The sequence below is a fragment of the Chrysemys picta genome, chromosome 24, assembly GCF_011386835.1.
Source record: "Chrysemys picta bellii isolate R12L10 chromosome 24, ASM1138683v2, whole genome shotgun sequence".
Lineage (NCBI taxonomy): Eukaryota > Metazoa > Chordata > Testudines > Emydidae > Chrysemys > Chrysemys picta.
In genome coordinates this window covers 12,009,870-12,025,396 of record NC_088814.1, presented here as the reverse complement: position 1 = coordinate 12,025,396, position 15,527 = coordinate 12,009,870, and positions in this window count along the sequence as shown.

Genomic DNA, 15,527 nt, shown 5'->3' with positions numbered 1-15,527 from the left:
TTGGAATTTCCTCATATTAAAGATGACAATTTCCTAACTCAAAAAGTGTTGCATCCAGCATGGGAGTATTGTACATTAGCCCTCTTCTTGGATGATAAAGAGGAACTGATCACAGCACTAAAAATGAACGGTAGCCTAGGTACAAGTGATCCTGACAACCACATTTATAATGTGCAAACAGAATAAAGTCCAGACCAGAAATATTTCTACTTGGTGCTGTGAAAGGGCCAATTTCACAAAGCTGAAAATAATTATTAGCCAAACCAGCTGGGAGGAAGAATTTAATCAGAAAAATGTGACTGATAAAAGCAAAAGGATACAAGAAGAAATATCTGGCCAGCAGAGTTAAGGACAATAATATACTTTAAAAACTTGTTCTTAAGAACAATTTGAATGCTGTTGCCTGAAAGGGGGAAAAGGTAACTCAGAATAAATCGGGGGTGGTAGAGGGAAAGAAAATGGATACCCCTTTTTCTCAGAAGTGCAGATACGACCCACTCTGGTATCTAATCGCCCAGTGGACCAATACCCCAGGTATGGTGCGGTGCATAATGAAGAGGAGACGGGTAAGTCAGGTGAAAGCAAAGAGATGTGTGTTAGGGATAAGAATACAATTGATAGGGAAGGGGGAAAACCACAAACGCAGACCAGTATTACAACCAATAACAATAGCGACAGTGACTTCCAATGGGGCATAAAGCCCCGAGCCAGGTAAATTCCTCCCTTGGTCAAGTGCCCTATAACGGAGATTGATTTCTTCCTCCCTCACCTAGTGCTGAATTGTGTGCGGTGCTGGTACTCAGGACCTCAACTCTCGGGCCAGTGGAAAGCCGTCAAGGAGGAACTCTGAGGAGCCCAGCAGAGGGATGGTGATCTCCATGGAAGAGACGCCCTCCGGAGATGGAACAGCAGGATAAGGTAAGTGTTGAAGGTCCTCTCTGGTGTCTTCTGGTAGGTGTCACTCTCATCGATATGGTCGGGACCACGATGAGACCCGTACCGCACCGCGCTCTGGCTGCCGCTCAGATGGACAGCCCCGCACCCGCGCTGGGGTCCATCTTTTATAGATGTTAAGGCGGGAAAAACTGAACTGTTCCAAATAGCAACGCCAAGCAAGTCTGAGGTGATAGAACCTTCAGGGATTTGGGCGGGAAAACAGATGGAATGTCCGGAGCCCAGAGGCGGGAAAATCCAGTCCTGACCAGTTGGAGCTACCTTAGAGTCAGTGCCCCTGAGGTAAACAAGGATGGAGTTCCAAAGTCACGTCACAGACTCCATTTTGTATTTCTTATTTCAATTATCCCAACAGAATCCACTCCTTAGTAATTGTGCACAGTGTTAACAGCACAGTTACCATATATAATGTATTATACTTTGAACAAGCAAAGTGCAAACATGTTACAACTAAAATAAGAACCATAATAGCAGCCACATATTATAATAATAATATATGGAGATATACCTATCTCATAGGACTAGAAGGGACCTTGAAAGGTCATCAAGTCCAGCCCCCTGCCTTCACTAGCAGGACCAAGTACCATCCCTGACAGATTTTTGCCCCAGATCCCTAAATGGCCCCCTCAAGGATTGAGCTCACAACCCTGGGTTTAGCAGGCCAATGCTCAAACCACTGAGCTATCCCCCGTTATAGTATTAACAGGTCATACTATAGCATTTAAATCAGATAACGTAAACATTGTATTACTTGATCTCCTTTTTGATTTCTTGAGCCTAAATACACACACAGATAAGATAACCACATATATAATAATTACAAGTTGGATAATCAAAACCACCACAATGGGATGAAGCATTATAACCCAGGCAGCTCGCATATCCCCTGTACTGGAGCTAAATATATCTTCCCACCAGTGCATACGAGTTGTTTCATCCTTGATTTTCTTTAACACCCGCTTTATACTAGCAACTGCATGATGAACTGTGATTAGAGTTTTTAAACCCTCTGTTTGTAAATTGTTAATATAATAGGTTAGCTGCTTATGGTGAAGAAGCCTTTTAATAGCCTCCAACTCTGCTGCAATATGTTTTGGCTCAAGGTAATCATATATTTTATAGTTTGTATGTCTTCTGTTTCTATGTCATGTAGGGTGATTTGGATATCAAATCCTACTATGCTGTAAATTTGACACAGACATATGTTGGCCGTAATATTGTTCATAATTTTATAAAACTTATTAACTATAAACATTGGTCAGAGGCTTCTAATGCAAAGACAATGTCTGTCCAAATGTACCACTGCAGAATGATTGACTAGGGGATGATGGTGTAGTTCATAATTGCACATGCCTGATTTAGTGTTTAAACATATATGTGATTCTTCTAACACACCTGTAGTACATGTGTACCCCAATCCTTTCTGTTCTTCACACACCTGGAGATTAATCACATTGTACTCCTTACCCCTAAAATGAACCCATTTACTTGTTTCCAAGGATACCAATAAGGACTTATTTGCAAAGAGACCCACAGGTATAATTGGATAGATGTCTTCCTGGTTGGCTGCCTTTAAGGTCAGGACAAGGGCAATGATGGTATGGTTATGGGGGAAATAGGTGAAGTTAACTAGCTTCTACCATTGATGATGTGTTCTTTCAAAGTCTGTTGAGTTGGTCCATAGAATTCTTTTAAGTTCTAAAGGCAGATTGCCACTGAAACCCTCTCTTATGATTGATTTGGCAATATCCAGGAGCCACTGCTGAGCCTCAGCGCATGCAAAGGCCTGTGACAGATTTGACTGTAGAATTCCTAAGGCTCCTAATACTCTGAGATGGTCCAGCTCTTGTACTTCAAGACAGTATGGTAATATATTTACAATGTCAAATTCTGTTTTGCCGAGCTCTAGTAGGGCTGAAGACAGTGGTTCAGACAATGTCAAAACATCATGGCCCAATTTCCTGATTCTTTTGGCCAATAGATTTTGGTCTATTGTATTTAAAACTCCAAGTCCGGTTCCTATGCCACCCAGGACCTTTGCCACGAGATCACGTTTACGCCTTCGATACATAGAGGTGGTCAAGATACCTTTAAGCCAGGCGTTCATCCTGTGAGAAGGGGAATGACCTATGGAGCACAAGTACTATGCATTGGGATGACGGAAATTTGCACAGGCATGATTATACATTTAAGGACAAACTTGGGATCAATCATGACGATTCTTGTGACATCCTTCTTGATTACAAATGATCCCATATAACTTATTTTTGGTGGTGGACAGACAGTAATCTTAAAGTGGTCAAACAGTTCAAAAGGACCTTTCACTGTCCATTTCCCAGAGTCCGAGATGTTGATTCCTATAGTTAATTGCCCGGTACAAGTGACATCGTGCATAGGAACGGAATTATCCAAAAGAAAACATTTAGACAAAACATAATGGCTCAACGAAGTGGAACACTGATAATAGTGTTATCAGTCAAGGATGACATGATAAATTCATAATGTGGTACTGATTATCTGGAGTATATATATACAGTTTGACAACGAAGGTGTGAGGATGGTGATGGTGAAGAATGGCCGACATACTGAAATTCCCAGGGACATATACAATGAATATCCAAGAAATGGCGAGGGGTCTAACATCCAGCTGCATCCAGTGGATAATTTCTTTATGTACTTTAGTTGCCCAGTGGGGTTCAAACTTGGATCATGTTCCCGATTGTCATGTAATGTGAAGGATATTAGGGAATTATTGCCTTTTTGTTCCTTAATAACCATATAACAATATCCTTCAAGGACATAGGCATATATCATAACCAATTACAACATGACGTCTTCAGGGATAATCCAATATGCTGGAGTTAAAAGTATTTTAGTAGCAAATTCTGAGAGATCTCTACCTCTTCTGGACATTGGTACTAGCCCTCCAAATGACCATACCTTAGGTGGAACCTTTCTGGTACTCTGCACTCGCACATCCTATTCAGGGAAAAGTTTAGTCAGGGCTTCAAGATATTCTTCCAACTGATTTCCTTGACTTGGTCTCACATCTAACCCCCCATAATCCTCTTCATACTCTGCATTGATAAAATCCTCATATAAATATGTCATCCTCATCTGCATTCTGGTTGGGTCCAGTAGTATCCATCCAAACATCCTCGTCATATTCAAACATGGGAATTTTCCATTTGTGTAGCAAGCTCTGGTTTACTTTACAGAACCAGTGTTCATTTTCATTGACCACCAAAGCACTACAGATCCATAACAAATTTAACCAAATCCAAACTATCTACATTGTATGTCTCCTTTTGACCATGTTCTTTAGTTTTTCTCACCTGTAGGAAGAAGACATGACATTATTAGTTCAGTTATTTATGGTGGCTTGGGGGTGACCTGCAATGTGGAACCTCTGGCTAAAAGCATTCTCTAGGAGCACCTTTGCCATAGTGGTTGCTGTGCAATTTCTCATGGGATATCCTTCGATCCATTTTGAGAAAGGATCTTTCAGTACAAGACAATATGCATTCCCACGTCCAGTCTGGGGCAGGGGACCAATGTAGTCTATTTGAACCTACTCAGGGTCCATCCACAGATTGGCGTAACAATGGTCCTTTTCGGATTTGAGTATCAGGGTTGTTATAAGCGCTGCGCAGACAATTATTGATAAAGTGCTCGGTAACAGAAGAGATGGGAGGCTACCATCCCACTGTAGCCAATCTCTGTAGTTTCTTTTGTAAACCAAAGTGTCCTTGTGCATGGGCTAGTTGTACTAGCTCCTTTCGTAAAACAGTAGGAACCACTAGTATTGGTATCGGGTCCTCATTGGTGTTATCAGGTTGATCAGATTTCTCCTTTGTAGACATTACCATCCTTGATGCATGCTTGAATATTCGGTGTGTTTAGCATTTGCCTTCCTTCAGTAACCTTGCAATTTCAGCATCCTGCCCTTGAAGATAGACTATGTCCTGGTGATCTGTACAATCAACTAGTTTGACTGCACTGACGGTGTGATTCACTTTATTCCAAGTTGTTTCTGGCCCAAGAAGAGCAGCTTGTTTAGGTAGCTGATCCATTCTACTATTTAACAAGGAAATTTCAGCTTGATTCTGACGATGGGACCTCCTTGCTTCCACTAAAGACCATGCATGGAGAAGGCATCCCGCATAAGCTACAGGGCGATTATCTGCTGATAACATATTTCTCTGCTTCCATACTGTCATTCAGTTGAGCGGCGTTCGCATTGTCCAGTCTGAATCGGTGCAGATTGTGATGTTTGTTTTGGTGTTGGCATTTTCTAGTGCAACAGTGACAGCTATTACTTCTGTCTCTTGGGCTGAGTGATGTGGAACTGTGCCCTGGTAGACTTTATCAGAAATTACATGAAGCACCGCATATCCGATGACGGCCCTCCTATTACAATAAAAACCAGTGCCATCAACGACCCATAGCTCTTGATTGTTGACTTTGGTGTCTTCATACAAAATTTCCAATTTAAGGGGTGACATAATTTCAGGTGGGCTGATTTCAGGAAGTGGACATTCATGATTCAAGATGACAGTTGTGCAGGGATCAAAATTACAAAGGGCAAAAGGTGTTGCATTAGGAGACGGTACTTTCTGGACTTGAATTTCCTTATATAAAATCGGGACATCTGGTCATCCTACTCAGCACAGCATATCCAAGTCTCTACTGCATCCAGGCGGGCTCTGCCAGCTCTCCCTCTCCAGCCCAGAGCCCCCCTGCTTCCCAGCTGGGCATCTGATATCACCAGCCCCAAGCCCCGCCTCTGTCCATTGTCTTCTCTCCAGGTAAACAGGGTCGCCTGGGCCTCCTCTCCCCTCTTCTGTCCTCTGGCCCCCTCTGGCTGGAACTGGCTGGTTAAATCACTGGGGTCCTTTCTTCACAGCCCATTGTCCTCTGGCCAGAACCAGCTGTGACTCCTGAGCTGGGCCTCCGGGTCACCAGATCACCAGGTCACCAGTCGCTGGGGTATCCATTCTCCAGGCCATTGGCTGGGGTCCCAAGTTCCCTCACTGGTCCTCTGAAACCACAAAATCCCTCTCCCATCACCTCGTTAAACCAGTAACACCCAGGGAAACTGAGTCCCACCCCCTCTGCATGCAAAACAAGGAAAAAATAAGAAAATCCCCCACTTCGTCACAGATGGCTAAGGTGATTTCATTACAGTCCATAAGTACCTACACGGGAAAGAAATATTTGATAACAGACTGTTCAATTTCGCAGAGAAAGGCATAATACGATCCAATGGGTGGAAGTTGAAGCTAGACAAATTGAGACTGGTAATATGGTGTATATTTTCAACAGGGAGGGTAATTAACCAGTAGAACAATTTCCCAAGCATTGTGATGAATTCTCCGTCACTGGCAATTTTGAAATAAAGGTTGGATGTTTTCCTATAAGCTCTGCTCCAGGAATTATTTTGGGGAAATTCCCTGGCCTGGGTTATACAGGAGGTGAGACTAGATGAACCACAATGGTCTGCTCTGGCCTTGGAATCTATGAAGCTATGAATCTTTGCTGCTAAAGTCTCCGTACATTGCATGTGCGTTGAGCATGCTCCAGCCAGAGGTGCCGACTCCGTAGGTGCTTCAGCCGTGGAGCACCCATGGAAAAAAATTAGTGGGTGCTTAGCACCCACCGGCAGGCAGCTCCCACTCCTCCCACTGCCTCCTGTCTGCCGGCAGCCCCACTTATCAACTCCTCCCCCTCCCTCCCAGTGCTTCCCGCCCACCATGATCAGCTGTTCCACAGTGTGCAGGAGGAGCTAGGGGGAGGGGGAGGAGTGGGGACAGGATGTGCTCGGGGGAGGGGTGGAACTGGGTGGGAAGGGGTGGGGTGGGGGCTTGGGGCAGAGCAGTGGGTTGAGCACCCCCAGGGCCCAGAGGAGCCTGTGGCTCCAGCCCTGGTCTCTTCCTTCCACACTGAACACGTTGTACTGACCCACTGCCCATCATCAGCACTGAGCCTGTTCCTAGCCCCACAGACCCATGTGCCCTGAGCCTGCTCTTCTATTGCACGGAGCCAGCCCCACAGACCCCCTGGATGGGACAGGGCACAGACAGAATAGATCCTCCTATGGGTTCCCATCGAAATACACCTCGGCCGAGGGGAAGGCGCATTGTGCTTGGAGCCAACTTTCATTTTTCCACTGGCTCTTATTTACGAGTTGGGATGGAGAGAACAACGAGGGACATCTTCAAATCCCGACTGGCTGCCTTGCGGGAGGACGGGCTGTGTTGAAACACAAGCAATGGGCTGAGCACAGGGAGAGCTGATGCAGCTCTCTGGCCTGTGTTATGCAGGAGCTCAGTCGAGATCATTGGTTCCCAAATTGGGGGTCGTGACCCCTCAGGGGGTCGCACGGTTATTATGTTGGGGTCACAAGCTGGCCACCTCCACCCTCAAATTTGTAATTTATAAGGGGGGGGAGGGTCACACACACAGGCTTGCTGAGCGAAAGGGGTCACCAATACAAAAGTTTGAGACCACTGGTCTAGCTGATCTAATGGCCTTACACTCCACGGCCCTGAGCTGTAGTGGTGGGGTCTATACAGGGGCACGCACGAAAATATTTGTTTTTCTTTAACCCCTCCCCCCCAGCACTAGAAGTTAAACACAAAAGCTCCATCCCAGGAGCATGAAGGTTGCAAAGTCTAGAAGTGAAAAGTTCAGCAATGCCAGAGGTCAGATTGCCTGTGTCATCCCTCACTCGGCCTCCTTGTGCGAGCACGTCATGGTACAGTCTGTTCCTGCTCATTCCTTGAGTTGGACATTTCCTAACGTTCCAGCACTCAGCTTCCCCTCCGAATAATAAAACACAAAAAGAAACCTACAAGACGTGGAAGTTTGGAGAAATGACCAGGGAGGAGTATAAAAAAATTGCTCAGGCATGCAGGCGTGAAATCAGGAAGGCCAAATCACACTTGGAGTTGCAGCTAGCAAGAGATGTTAAGAGTAACAAGAAGGATTTCTTCAGGTATGTTAGTAACAAGAAGGTAGTCAGGGAAAGTGTGGGCCCCTTACTGAAAGAGAGACGCAACCTAGTGACAGAGGATGTGGAAAATGTCCTCAATGCTTTTTTTCCCTCTGTCTTCACGAACAAGGTCAGCTCCCAGACTACTGCACTGGGCAGCACAGCATGGGGAGGAGGTGACCAGCCCTCTGTGGAGAAAGAAGTGGTTCAGGACTATTTAGAAAAGCTGGACGAGCACAAGTCCATGGGGCCGGATGCGCTGCATCCAAGGGTGCTAAAGGAGTTGGCGGATGTGATTGCAGAGCCATTGGCCATTACCTTTGAAAACTCATGGCGATTGGGGGAGGTCCCGGATGACTGGAGAAAGGCTAATGTAGTGCCCATCTTTAAAAAAGGGAAGGAGGAGGATCTGGGGAACTACAGGCCAGTCAGCCTCACCTCAGTCCCTGAAAAAACCTTGGAGCAGGTCCTCAAGGAATCTATTTTGAAGCACTTCAAGGAGAGGAAAGTCATCAGGAACAGTCAGCATGGATTCACCAAGGGCAAGTCATGCCTGACTAAACTAATTGCCTTCTCTGAGGAGATAACTGGGTCTGTGGATGAGGGGAAAGCAGTGGATTTGTTATTCCTTGACTTTAGCAAAGGTTTTGATAACTTGCCAGCAAAGAAGTATGGGCTGGATGAATGGACTATAAGGTGGATAGAAAGCTGACTAGATCATTGGGCTCAACAAGTAGTGATCAACGGCTCCATGTCTAGTTGGCAGCCAGTATCAAGCAGAGTGCCCCAAGGGTGGGTCCTGGGGCCGGTTTTGTTGAATATCTTCATTAACGATCTGGAGGATGGCATGGATTGCACACTCAGCAAGTTTGCAGATGACACTAAACTGGGAGGAGATATACTTCTCTCATAGAGCTGGAAGGGACCCCAAAGGGTCATTGAGTCTGGCCCCCTGCCTTTACTAGCAGGACCAAGTACTGATTTTTGCCCTAGATCCCTAAGTGGCCCCCTCAAGGATTGAGCTCACAACCCTGGGTTTAGCAGGCCAATGCTCAAACCACTGAGCTATCCCTCCCACCCATGGAGTGGTAGATATGCTGGAGGATAGGGATAGGATGCAGCGGGACCTAGACAAATTAGAGGATTGGGCCAAAAGAAAACTGATGAGGTTCAACAAGGACAAGTGCAGAGTCCTGCACTTAGGACGGAAGAATCCCATGCACTGCTACAGACTAGGGACCGAATGGCTAGGTAGCAGTTCTGCAGAAAAGGACCTAGGGGTCACAGTGGACGAGAAGCTGGATATGAGTCAACTGTGTGCCCTTGTTGCCAAGAAGGCTAACGGCATTTTGGGCTGTATAAGTAGGGGCACTGCCAGCAGATCAAGGGACGTGATCATTCCCCTCTATTAGACATTGGTGAGGGCTCATCTGGAGTACTGTGTCCAGTTTGGGGCCCCACACTACAAGGAGGATGTGGAAAAATTGGAAAGAGTCCAAAGGAGGGCAACAAAAATGATTAGGTGGTTGGAGCACATGACTTATGAGGAGAGGCTGAGGGAACTGGGATTATTTAGTCTGCAGAAGAGAAGAATGAGGGGGGATTTGATAGCTGCTTTCAACTACCTGAAAGGCGGTTCCAAAGATGATGGATCTAGACTGTTTTCAGTGGTACCTGATGACAGAAGAAGGAGCAATAGTCTCAAGTTGCAGTGGGGGAGGTTTAGGTTGGATATTAGGAAACACTATTTCACTAGGAGGGTGGTGAAGCACTGGAATGGGTTACCTAGGGAGGTGGTGGAATCTCCTTCCCTAGAGGTTTTTAAGGTCAGACTTGACAAAGCCCTGGCTGGGATGATTTAGTTGCGGATTGGTCCTGCTTTGAGCAGGGGGTTGGACTAGATCAGTGCTTCTCAAAGCCGGCCCGCCGCTTGTTCAGGGAAAGCCCCTGGCGGTCTGGGCACATCCCTCAGCCCGCGCCGTTTCCCGCAGACCCCATTGGCCTGGAGCGACGAACCGCAGACAGTGGGAGCTGCGATTGGCCAAACCTGCGGACGCAGCAAGTAAACAAACCGGCCCGGACCGCCAGGGGCTTTCCCTGAACAAGCGGTGGCCCAACTTTGAGAAGCACTGGACTAGATGACCTCCTCAGGTCCCTTCCAACCCTGATATTCTATGATTCTAAGGTAGGTTTATGATATGAAATAATTACCTGGGGTGCAAAAATCTACCAGCTGGCTGAGGGCTCTTACTCACACATGGGCACACGCGTCAGCGGAGCCCCGGCTGGGCTGGGAGGAGAATTCAGTTTCCATGTTTGCCCTCACTCGAGGGGGGGAGGAGAACTGGGTTTCCTTGTGTAACGGGCAAATCGGCTGAGTAACAGAAATACCCACTGCCCCCGAGTCCACTACACCCGGCCCATTCTGAATCCCTGCAGTGGAGGTGTATTGTGTCTCATTAATGTCCCGTCCAGTGCAGGTGGCAGATGGGGCCGGGAGAGGGATGTATGATCCATTGGGACTGGCACAGAGAGACAGAAGAAAACACAAGGGAGTGAGTTGGGATTGGGAAGAGGGGGAGGGCTGGTCTGTCACCCCTCTCCACCCCCCACTGCAGACACCTACACAGTGAGGCTGCAGCCTGCTTGCCCTGGCTCGGTGTCAGCTCCAGGGATGCAGAGATCTGGCCCCAGGTCACTGCCCCTTGCCAGTTTACCCTCAAATATTTACCTGTCCTCAGGGATGGTTCAAAGGTAACAGGGATTTCAGTCCCACCAGGCAAACCTGGCCCTTTGGGGCGGGTGAAGCCAGGAGTGTGGCAGGAGGCCCCTGCCCAGGGGAGAGCGATTCAGGAAGGGGCGAGCATCAGGCATCAGGCCTGGGGCCCGTATCCCTTAGATCGGCGTCCATGGAATGACTCAGGTCTCTGTCACGGCCAGTCCTGGCATCACAGAGCCCAATTCTGCCCTTAGTCACAGCTGGGCATCCCGAGACAGCCCCAGCCAACGACCCAAACAGGCTCCGCAGCCCAGTGTGGTCTGGGCACAGCTGCGGACTGGGACTGAGCGACTGGGGATAGTGCGTCCTGCCCCTCCCGACCCGGCCCTGTTCCCGGTCAGTGCAGGGCTTTCCCAGGGCTGGATTGAAATGACTCAGGGGATGGGTCTTCAGCACCCCCTGCTGACCAGGCGAATGGCTCTCACGATGAGGAAATGCCTGGCGGTGCACAGTGAAAGCCCATCACTGCTGGGGAGATGATGGGGAGCCACGTTCTATGATGTCCGGTGAGGGCTCAAGCGAGTGACAGTGAGCTGGGTGGGATGGTGGTTCTGTTCCATGTGATCCCCCAGAGGTACCATGGGCCGCTGGAGCCATGTTCTGTGCCCAGTGAGGGAAGCCCACACCTCTTGCTAGAGCAGCTCCCACTTGTTCCCAGGACAGGAGCTGGCGCTGCTCTTTGGTGGTGGCAGCAGGAGGCGGCACTGTGGGAGGTTCGAGTTCAGTGATATTCAGGCAGGAACACAAGTGCTGGAGGGGAAATGGGGATTGTTCTGAACAGTTTATGTCAGTGGTTCTCCCTCCACCTGTAGCCTGAGGACAAACGGGGGTTGGCAAACTCTGTCTAAGGAATCCCCAAAAGGCCGTCGTTCCCACAGAACAGGGCACAGTCGCCGACTTTGACAGTTCCCGGGGCTGCTCAACACCCACCTCCCCCGTCCCGCCCCCACTTCACTTCCCCCAAACCCTCACCCGGCCTCGCTTCCTCATGCCCCCACTCCGCCTCCACCCCACCCCTCCCTCCAACTCTTCCTGTCCCCACTCCCTCCCCCAGAACCTCCTGCATGCCTTTGAACAGCTGATCTTCATCTGGCAGGAAGTGCAGGAAGGGAGGGAGAGGAGCTACTGGGCAGGGCCCTCCGGTGGGTGCGAGGCGTTGGGTGGGGGAGGGAGAGGAGCTGATCCACAGGGCTGATCCAGCCCCAGAGGACCCACACACTCAGCGCCTATGGAACAGTGGTTTTCAACCTATGGTCCGTGGCCCCCTGGGAGTCCGCAGACCATGTCTAAGATTTCCAAAGGGGGTCCGGCACCTTCATTTGAAAATGTTTAGAGGTCTGCAAATGAAAAAAAAAAGTTGGAAACCCCAGGGTTTCTAACTAAGCAATATCTGAATGGAATTTGATGGAACAAAGAAAAGCCAATTCTCCAGCCTGAGGGCTGAATATCAGAGATCTGCTGCAAACAATGGAGGTGTGAGAGCTTAGGAACATAATAACGGCCATACTGGGTCAGAACAGTGGTCCATCCAGCCCAGTATCCTGTCTTCCGACAGTGGCTTATGTCAGGTGCCCCAGAAGGAATGAACCTAACACGTAATCATCAAGTGATCCATCCCGTGTCACTCATTCCCAGCTTCTGGCAAACAGAGGCTAGGGACACCATCCCTGCCCATCCTGGCTAATAACTATTCATGGAGGATAGGTCCATCAACTTATCTAGTTCTTTTTTGAACCCTGTTAGAGTCTTGGCCTTCACAACATCCTCTGGCAAAGAGTTCCACAGACTGACTGTGCATTGTGTGAAGAAATACTTCCTTTTGTTTGTTTTAAGTTTGCTGCCTATTAATTTCATTTGGTGACCCCTAGTTCTTGTGTTATCTGACGGAATAAATAACAATTCCTTATTCACTTTCTCCACACCAGTCAAGATTTTATAAACCTCTATTATATCCCTCCTTAGGTTTCTCTTTTCCAAGCTGAAAAGTCCCAGTCTTATTAATCTTTCCTCATATGGAAGCTGTTCCATACCCATAATCATTTTTGTTGCCCTTTTCTGAACCTTTTCCAATTCCAATATATCTTTTTTGAGATGGGGTGACCCCATCTGCATGCAGTATTCAAGATGTGGGCATACCATGGATTTATATAGAGGCAATAAGATATTTTCTGTCTTATTATCTATCCCTTTCTTAATAATTCCCAACATTCTGTTTGCTTTTTTGATCTGCTGCTGCACATTGAGTGGATGTTTTCAGAGAACTATTCAGAATGACTCCAAGATCTCTTTCCTGAGTGGTAACAGCTAATTTAGACCCCATCGTTTTATATGCATAGTTGGGATTATGTTTTCCAATGTGCACTACCTTGCATTTATCAACATTGAATTTCACCTATCATTGCCCAGTTACGAGATTTTTTTTTGTAGCTCTTTGCAGTCGGCCTGGGTCTTAACTATCTTGAGTAGTTTTCTATCATCTGCAATTTTTACCACCTCACTGTTTACTCCTTTTCCAGATCATTTATGAATCTGTGGGAATAGGACTGTGCCCGGTACAGACCCTTGGGGGACACCATTGTTCAGCTCTCTCCATTCTGAAAACTGACCATTTATTCCTACCCTTTGTTTATCTTTTAACCAGTTACCAATCCATGAGTGGACCTTCCCTGTTAGCCCATGATTGCTTACTTTGCTTAAGAGCCTTTGCTGAGGGACTTTGTCAAAGTCTTTCTGAAAATCTAAGTGTAATATATCTACTGGATCCCCCTTGTCCACATGCTTGTTGACCCCCTCAAGGAATTCTAGTAGATTGGTGAGGCATGATTTCCCTTTACAAAAACCATGTTGACTCTTCCCCAGCAAATTAGGTTCATCTATGTGTCTGACAATTTCGTTCTTTACTATACTTTCAACCAGTTTGCCCGGTACTGAAGAAAGGCTTACCAGGGGAGGGATAGCTCAGTGGTTTGAGCACTGGCCTGCTAAACCCAGGGTTGAGAGTTCAAACCTTGAGGGGGCCACTTAGGGATCTGGGGCAAAATCAGTACTTGGTCCTGCTAGTGAAGGCAGGGGGCTGGACTCGATGACCTTTCAAGGTCCCTTCCAGTTCTAGGAGATAGGATATCTCCATTAATAGGATCACCTCTGGAGCCCTTTTAAAAAAAAAATGGTGTCACATTAGCTATCCTTCAGTCATTTGGTACAGAAGCTGGTTTAAATGATAGGTTACAGACTACCATTAGCAGTTCTGCAACTTCATATTTGAGTTGCTTCAGAACTCTTGGGTGAATACCATCTGGTCCTGGTGACTTATTACTGTTTAGTTTATTAATTTGTTCCAAAACCTTCTCTAGTGACACTTCAATCTGGGACAGTTCCTCAGAGTTGTCACCTAAAAAGAATGGCTCAGGTTTGGGAATCTCCCTCACATCCTCAGCCGTGAAGACCAATGCAAAGAATTCATTTAGTTTCTCTGCAATGGCCTTATTGTCCTTCAGTGCTACTTTAGCATCTTGATCATCCAGTGGTCCCACTGGTTGTTTAGCAGGCTTCCTGCTTCTGATGTACTTAAAAATGTGTTTGCTATTACTTTGAGTCTATGGCTAGCTGTTCTTCAAAATCTTTTTTAGCCTAATTATATTTTTATACTTCATTTGCCAGAGTTTATGCTCCTTTCTATTTTCCTCACTAGGATTTAAATTCTACATTTTAAAGGATGCCTTTTTGCCTCTCACTGCTTCTTTTATTTTGTTGTTTAACCACGGTGGCACTTTTTTGGTTCTCTTACTATGTTTTTTTTTTAATTTAGGGTATACATTTAAGTTGAGCCTCTATTATGGTGTCTTTAAAAAGTTTCCATGCAGCTTGCAGGGTTCTCACTTTTGGTGCTGTACCTTTTAAATTCTGTATAACTAACCTCTTCATTTTTGTGTCGTTCCCCTTTCCGAAATTAAATGCTACTGTGCTGGGCTGCTGTGGTGTTTTCCCCACCACAGGGATGTTAAATTTAATTATATTATGGTCACTAGTACCAAGCGGTTCAGCTATATTAATCTCTTGGACCAGATTATGTGCTCCACTTAGGACATTGTTGTATGCAAATTAGCCGTAGAAGAAGGGTGGTGACTGGTTGAGTTACCTTTGATATCACAATGGTCTAGGACTCTTGGCACGGTGTCGATACATGCTGTGGTATCACAGCCATTTTTACTTTATGAATTACAGCCAAGAACTGAAAAATTGGATGATGACAGGCCATGAATCCCAGCAACCACGGAACATAAGGATATTCTGTACAAAAAGAGCTCTCAGTCATGATTGTAGCTTCTTCCATTGCTTCACACAGACATTCTAGGCTTCAGAGTGACATGCAGATATTAATTATTTGTGTTGGGTTCATGGCCAGGAGCCCCAGTCATGGGCCAGGACCCTATGGTGCTAGCACTGTACAAAAAGACTGTCAGCTCTTTGGGGCAGGGACTATCTAATGTGCCTGTTACGGTAGCAGAAAGCTGGAAGGAGGAGGGAGATTGCAAGTGATCAATGTACCTAAAACCTTGAGGTAGCACAACATTTGCATTATGGAAGGAGTTCAAAATATCCAGGACAAACTTTCATGGGCAAAGGGCACTTTTCATGCTCAGGAGATGCTGACAATCTGACCCATCAGTCTTTTTATCCCCAGTGCAGCCTATAGTCAACCCATCTGGTACTGAACACAACTTCAGGCTGAGATCAAGTTATTTCCAGTGCTGATATCAGTAAAGGGGGAGTGCTCCAAGTGCAATGAGTCTGTGACCC